We start from the raw sequence: 7907 nt of genomic DNA on the forward strand, positions 1-7907 counted from the left end.
TACTTTTGTAAACTGAAGTCTATGGAATGTCTATAGACAAATGTATATAGATAGTCTATAGACATTCTATAGACTTCAGTCTACAAAAACAGAACTTTATAATCCGATACACTTTTTTCTATGACATTCTGCAGACATTTGTCAACAAACATGCATTTTCATTAATCTACAGACACTCTATAGACACAGACATTTTATAGACAAGTCTACAAAGACTGTATAAGGCCATAACTCCATAGCGGCTACCTACAAGTTAGTTTACATTTTTCTTTACATGCGGTAGCAAAACGTTTTGAATGTATTTATGCATGTGCACCTGTTCCTTTTCATCTGCACCTATGTATTACCGTTAGCAGATTAATAATGCTCCTGAACCAGCTGTAATTTCATATATGTTGCATAAACAGAAAGAATTTATATAGTGTTGAATCATGCAGTGCAAAAAAATAAAACAAATGCACCGGCAATGCATTAACCGTTTTTATTGCTCGATATAATATATGAATTCCTTAAATGCATATCTTATGCTAATTATGGAAACAGATTAAATATTTACACTACTCCTTGGCAAGCATGGTCGCCAGGCTGGCCTTGACCTTTGTGTCATTAGTCCCAAAGGTGCTGCAGGTGTATGCTGCAAATAAGTAGATGCAGCAATATGAGGCAAAAATAACAAGTGTGTATTCTTTGTATGTTCATTAAGCAGCTTAATATATTTGCTCAAACCATCTAAGTCAATACTTAATGCGGTTTAACTATAACTATGACTAAGGGCTGCTTGTCAATACAAATCAGTACCTTTATACAATGTTTTATTGCATGGTATGGTGAACAATTAAACAGTCACAACTGCTGCTCGTGGAAGCAACAGTATGTTCCCTTTTATGACAAGTTCATATTTGATGCATTAATATACTTATCCCAAATGGTCTCTATATTTATTGCTGAAACGTTACCCAGTTGGGCTGTCTGTACATTTTTTTGGCTGGTAGTTAAGTATGCCCGTGCAGAGGGATATTTTCAGAAGACGTGACTGGAATATTCACAGTATCACGCCTAAGATTGTAATTTATTTTGCTTAATACACATTTAAATGTCTTTCTCATACTTTTAAATGAATGGTAATTGGCCATAACTTCAACAGAAGGCAGATGGGTTGATTGTATTGATATGGTCACTTAATTTCTTACAGGTAATGAGGCCTCTTGGGCATGCTAACAGGTTTCCAAGTTAGGTATACCACATGAGCACCCGAAATACCACACGAGCACTTTGTGTCATGGCACGACAGATATGCACCTGCTAGGAAACAGAACTGATAGCATAGTTCGAATGAATTCTATCACAGTAAATTATTTAAGGTGCTTTGAAAGATGAAAATTTTTTCTAGGCTATCGAGGTTCAGGACGTTTAGTTAAAGCAAAAAAAAACATATTGAGTAAGAAATGCCTTGTCAGTATGCTTGACTTTCTTTTTTTTCAATAAATAGAACCAATTTCCCTCAATTTTTATGAAGTGAAAGGTTTTAAATATATATTTAACACAGAGATTCTCTGGAAACTTTGTATGACATATAACAAGACAGCATACCTATGTGGCCATTTTAAAATTTCCCGATCTTTTACCAAGCATTCCCTGGCTGTTTTCATGAAAATTTTCTGGCAATCTATGACGCCTGCAGCTTAAGTGCAATAGAAAAATATTGTGGTTTAATGCTTGCCAAGTACTGCCAGTCCATAATATTTAGATAGAACGAATAACACGTCGGTCACTTGACATGTAGTATTAGATGCAACTGACTTGAATCCCTTGTTTAATAAAGCTGACAAGGGCTTCCGCAAGTTCCTAATTGATGGCCACACGAGTACAGCACGGAAGACACAGAGACACACGTAAAACAAATGCAACAATGTGAGGGGAAACTATACAATGAGTTATTTTTACGGTTCAATAGTAGTTTTTTTATATAATTTGCTCTCATCACTTATGCTAGTTAACTTTACCTCTGACTAAAGACTACATGGCAATATTAATCAGTACCATTATGATGTTTCGTTATATTACAGTGTGATAAGCAGTTAGACAACCGTAATGGTCACCGGTGCCAGCAACGGTACGTTTCGTTTCAAGACAGGTTCATGTGACACACAGTGTACTTATAAAAATAAAAGAAATGCGAGAATCCCAAACGATTCCTATAATAATAATTGTTGAAACAAAGATACCCGGCTGGACTGTGCACATTTTTCAGGTGTTAATGCAATATGCCCGTGCCGAACGAACATGCTCAGCATACTGACTGCAGTTTTGAACAATCACGTTAACATTTGCAATTTATTTCCGCTTAGAACAGTCTGCAATGTCTCTTTTCTCATACTTCGAGATGAATACATTTGCCACACTTTCAGTAGAATGCACATGAATGGGGGCGTACTGATCAGGTTACTTACCAACTAAAACATGTTACAATCTCTTAGGTGTGTTGATAAGGGTAGAACAAATGCAATGTCCACTGAATTATTTGAATAATCTGTGCGTTATCTACTAAGAAAAGACCACCAAATTGATAATCTGGCTCTTTTTTCTTTTGTACAGCGCATATAGTATGCAGTCTGTCCAAGACGACGGCACTACATGCAACAGTAATGAAAACCGGAACACTTATTACGCACGACAAGGGCTTCATACCATGCACGACTGGCACAATGCGAATCTGCGCCAGCAGCTGCCTAGTGATTAAGAGCACGTAAACTGCATAACGCCGAAGCATCGAAAGGCGCTTAACGCTTTTCATATATATATATAGCTCGAAAGATAACTTCTGCTGCCAAACTGTTTAAAAAAATAGACAAAAAACAAATCTTCCAACTACCGTCAAACGCAATGCCTTCAGTTTGAAACGTGTAAAGGTGCTTCCCGGAGCGACTAATTTATTGTTCTCCAATTTTTTCGGCTAAGTTGCGAAGCTGCAAGTGACTGAGCTTATCGCAGGTTTCATGCTCCAAAAGCGTTTGTGGTTGCATATAAATAGATTGGGTGAATCTAGAGATTTTTGCTTCATATTTCTTCAAGTCTCGTGTTTTGCTTGCGGTAACTTCCCAAAATTAACTTGCGGTAACTTCCCAAACAATGCGAAAACGGCAGCGCACACACTGCTGATGCATGCCCCGCAAACACGGCCTTTCATTCGAGTACGTTAGCAGTTATTCAACTATACGTGTCTGTCTGAACATTCTTGATGCTAACACAATTTCGAGATATATACGTAAAGCGTGTCACGAGAATTTCACTACAAATGCGGCGCAGCATTCATCGCGGCCGGATCAAGCGCCACGAAATGAGATCTACCACACTGGCTGCCCAACATACACAATGCACAACATACACAACCAGGCACGTACGCAGGATTTTTTTTCGGGGGGGGCCCAACCCAAGGTAACTTTTCTGTGCAAATGAGGGGGGGGGGGGGGGGGCTACCTTTACTAGTTTTATATATGAATAGCGCCCAGCATTCGCCATAAAAACGCGTAAACCCACAAAAGAGAAATGAAATAAGGTGTATTTTACAGGTACGCGTGTGCGATACGCCTATCCCTTACTTGGCAAACAAAGAACCAAGTCAAATGCACTCGCGCAGGAAAGAAGCGCAGGAATAAAACTGCCAAGAACAAGTACAGAAGCGAACGTGTAACATAAATGTTGCTTTAGTAGACTAGAACTTTAAGAAACAGCAGCTGACAACAAAGGCACACGGACTGCGCGGAGTTGTGTTACTCCGCCAGTCAATCACAGAAACAAACAAAATCGTTGTCATGCGGCCTTTTCAAAATGGCGTCGTACTTGATACCTCCGGAGCGTCTGCTATTCTTCAAGAGTCTTTTCATCGGCGGTAGCAATGAGGTGTGTAACAGACATGGACAAAATGTATGGAATCTGAGCATTTCACTCTTCAAAATTGGCTGTGCAGTTCATTTCACTGCTGAACCCGTTTTACTCATGAAACTTCACTGCCAACTGAAGTGAAACTTCACAGCGAATAGTTGTAGCGAAGCGAGCATGTTATTGCATTTCAATAATGAATTAGGCATTCGCCATTCCACTATAATAGGCGAGGGTAAAGGTATAAAATTACGCGCTAATAATTTTATTTTTATAGCTACCGCCTTATTTGGTTAACAGAAAAGGTTTGAAGTACGAATTATTTGCAGCCTCGCGGAGGAGCAGTGGCTGGCGGTTATGAGGGCGTGGGCGGCGCTTCATTGCAGACTTAAGTGGAAGGTTTAGCTCGGGTGCTCCTATCTAAATATATGTAATGTAAAAGGAGAATTCGTTTTTCTCAGCAACCACTGCACCAAATTTGACAAGCTTTGTTGCATTTAAAAGAAAAACTTAAACTCCAGTGACCGTTGGCGTCGAATTTTTCCTTTAGGTTGTCAATGTTTTATTAAAGATTCGCAAAAATCGGAAATTGTCGGAAAACGAGACTATCAAGTTTGCAACTCTGTCTTTCGGCAACGAGAAATGGTATCACAATTCTGTAAATTGCACCTAATAGTAGATCTAAAGCGTACAAAATTGATATGTTACACATGAATCTAAAAAAAATTTAGTAATATGGAAATACAGCTTTTGCAGAACCCTTGTAAATACCGTAACAAATTCACATAATATAGAAAATAAAATTTTTCCGCTTTGAATGGTCTAATGGATGCCGTTTACAGAACTGCCATATCTGTTCTTGATGCAGAGCTATGGATTTGTAAACTTCTTGCTTCTATTTTTTTCAAACTGTCGAATATTTGAAAATCTTTTTTAACAAAATTCAGGCCCTAAATCGAAATTCCGCTTCCAACAGTCACTATAGTTTAGCTGTCTCTCTCAAATGCAACAAACTTTATTAAAATCGGTCCAGGGGCTATCTCAGAAAAACGTTTTTTGCATTTTACACTGTATTTGAATAGGCCGCGTCGGAGTTGGGCCCGAGCTAAAGCTTCCTCTTAAGTTGTATCCGACTATAGTAGCGCTTTTTGAATTAGGTCTGGAAGAAATATACAGAAATATATATTTGCGGAACAATCTCAGTTGTTTTGGATCCCTTGTTTACGGCTCTAACAAGTGCCACAACCGACTCGTATTGTTATTTGGGAAGCTACGTAACGATGCGTGCCCGCGAGCCTCGTACAACCGCGTATGGCGCAGGAAGCTGCAATTCTACACGTACTGCGCCCACCGCGGAAGGTTAGAAAAGTATCTACATAAGCACAGCAGAGAAATGGCAACGTTAAGCGGCTCGAATGATAACTGTAGAAGCGTCATTCAGAACACATGGAATTGTCCTCCACTTCTGGCGGCGTTTTCTCTACTTCCTTTTTGAATAAAAAGATGTTGATCCATAAATATTTTCATAAACAGTGGTTACAATTGTTAATTTTCGCTTTTCCTTCCTGTTTGGTTGTTGCCTTGGCTCTCTCCCTTAGGAGATCGCTTAATTTCTCAAATCCTTGCGAGTATTGTTTCCAGTTGGCAATTTTGCATGAAAAGAGCTGTAGAATTAGGGAAAAACCCGACAAATTAACGGGTGACTGTCATATTGGCTATGAGTTTAATGGTTATTGCAGGGATTGATGATAAATGCTGTCTCGCATCATATTATTTTCCACCTTATCTAATCCATATCACAGGTATGTTGTTCCGAGGATCTGTCAGCGTCGCGGCGAGCCGTCACTCGAGGAAATAATGGAACAACAAGAAAAGTTAAAGGCAATTGATACTTTTTCTGGCCGCAACTCGCTCCACGTGCACGCAGACCAGCTGACCACGAACTGAATCCCTTTCCTGGCCTCTGGATCAGTCTAAACGAGGAAGGTTGAATATACGAAGCAACAACGATGGGCGTGACATTTGAATAGACGGGGACAACTAAATACATCTCGAGTTAATCGCGCGAGCACCGAATTGATGAGGAAACTGGCCATAACATCCCAGGAGACGCCGATAACTGCCGCCATCCAAAAGCAGTGAGAAAGGCAGCAAAATGTTGACCGACGAATAGCTGTCAAGCCTCAAGATTGATTAGGCGGCGCATTACGAATGTGTGTGAGAAATGGTGGCGTGGGCGGGGAGGGGGGGGGTATGCATCTTAACATACACAACATACAGTATCAAGTTAAAACGTGGTGTACTTCCTTCTTTACGCACCTAAACTATAATGCTAAAATCAACAAGCCCGATCGCTCGCTCGCCGTAAAACATTCCGTATAGTAGAAGCGAGAACAAGAGCGCGTTATCAAACCATGTCAACGACAAACCGACACTATACCCGAGTCGCCTGCGCTACGTGCAGCCGCTTCGCGCTACGAAATGCGCTCACATAATCATGAGCTATTGACGCAAGACATCTTTGCTAAAGCTTACCGTTCAGTGTAGTTGACGCGTGATGCCACAAAGATGACACGCATACACAGACACCAACGTTCAGGCAGACACCGCACACCGGTACAACCGTTTACGTGCCTGGCGCACTCGTTGAGACGGCGCACCGCCGCGCATGCGTAAGAGCTCCGAGCATGCGCAGGAGCCCCGCGCGCGAGGGCGTGCGCGCTCGGAGGAGTGTGAGCGCCTTTTCCTCCTTCATTTTTTTTTGTCTCTTTCTCTCTCTCTCCCTGCGCGCCATGCGCGCCGGAACGGGTGGCTTATTCATCTTTATCACCACTATTCATCTTTTTTTCATGGACGAAGGAAATGCGCTGGCAGGTTGTATGACAAACGCTGTGGGCATCGTATGAGACTGGAACGCTAACATGAATGCGCTGTTTGTAAAAGCCGTTACAGGGCCCTTCAGACGTTTCAGACGCATTATTGCCAGCGTCGATTAGTAATACAGCGTACTTGTAGCATATCTTCCAGCGTACTGCCAAATGTGATGCCCGCACGTATGTTAGTGCTAATTTTCTGTTCCGATGATAGGTCAAAGCAATCAGTACAGCATTGAGGTACTCATATGCGTGGCTGCGCAGGCATACCGCCGGCGAAATACTGGGTGGGCTCAGGGAATTTGGCACCCGCCGTGGTTGCTCAGTGGCTACGATGTTGGGCTGCTGAGCACGAGGTCGCGGGATCCAAACCCGGCCACGGCGGCCGCATTTCGATGGGGGCGAAATGCGAAAACACCCGTGTACTTAGATTTAGGTGCACGTTAAAGAACCCCAGGTGGTCGAAATTTCCGGAGTCCTTCACTACGGCGTGCCTCATAATCAGAAAGTGGTTTTGGCACGTAAAACCCCATAATTTAATTAATTTTTTAGAGAATTTGGCACCTATTTTAAGTGAATGAGAAACTTTGATGGGTTTATAGTGCAGGATATCAGTCAACAAAAAACCGCCCGATGTTAGTGACGCAGCCGAGATATGAAGACAATGTGAAATGTATTCGAGAATCGGACGACGCACAACGCGAACACCACATGCGCGACATCGGTTCATCGCACATTCACAAAGTCCGCGTTGTCAGCTACAAACATTACGAGTGTATTTGCTGTTAGCTTGATGCCTGTTTGGAATCCACTTGTAGCTGAAGCTGGCGTTCATAACATCTATTATAACAATTGGATCGGCGTTTTGCTTTCTTTATTCTACTGCCGCAAAAGTGATGCGACAACTGCGAAGACTGTCTTGGGATTGCCGAGAGCGGCTACGTAGATGATATCATGTGGCCATCAAATGCGGAGGTATACACTATGTGTATACTAATGTCTACAAATAGGCTCTACAGCAATCTCAGCAGTATACAACTTCAGTGGCTTATATCAAACGCAGCTACGTATTATCCACCGGTACCTGCGCTTGGTTACAGCGTACACGGGTTGGGCCCAGATTAACGATGTTTGTCTATTGTTAATCTATAGACA

The 7907-nt window shown here is 41.7% G+C and overlaps 1 long non-coding RNA gene across 1 annotated transcript; it reads right to left on the reverse strand.

Annotated features, from left to right (window-relative positions):
* Window positions 1-462: 462 nt before the first annotated feature.
* LOC129380759 (uncharacterized) lies at window positions 463-7037 on the reverse strand. The gene is made up of 2 exons (XR_008608933.1): window positions 6415-7037; window positions 463-634 (listed from the first exon to the last, which is right to left on the reverse strand). It is a non-coding gene; the product is annotated as an uncharacterized lncRNA (long non-coding RNA).
* Between the last annotated feature and the right edge of the window lie 870 nt (window positions 7038-7907).

Source organism: Dermacentor andersoni, chromosome 1, assembly GCF_023375885.2.
Source record: "Dermacentor andersoni chromosome 1, qqDerAnde1_hic_scaffold, whole genome shotgun sequence".
Lineage (NCBI taxonomy): Eukaryota > Metazoa > Arthropoda > Arachnida > Ixodida > Ixodidae > Dermacentor > Dermacentor andersoni.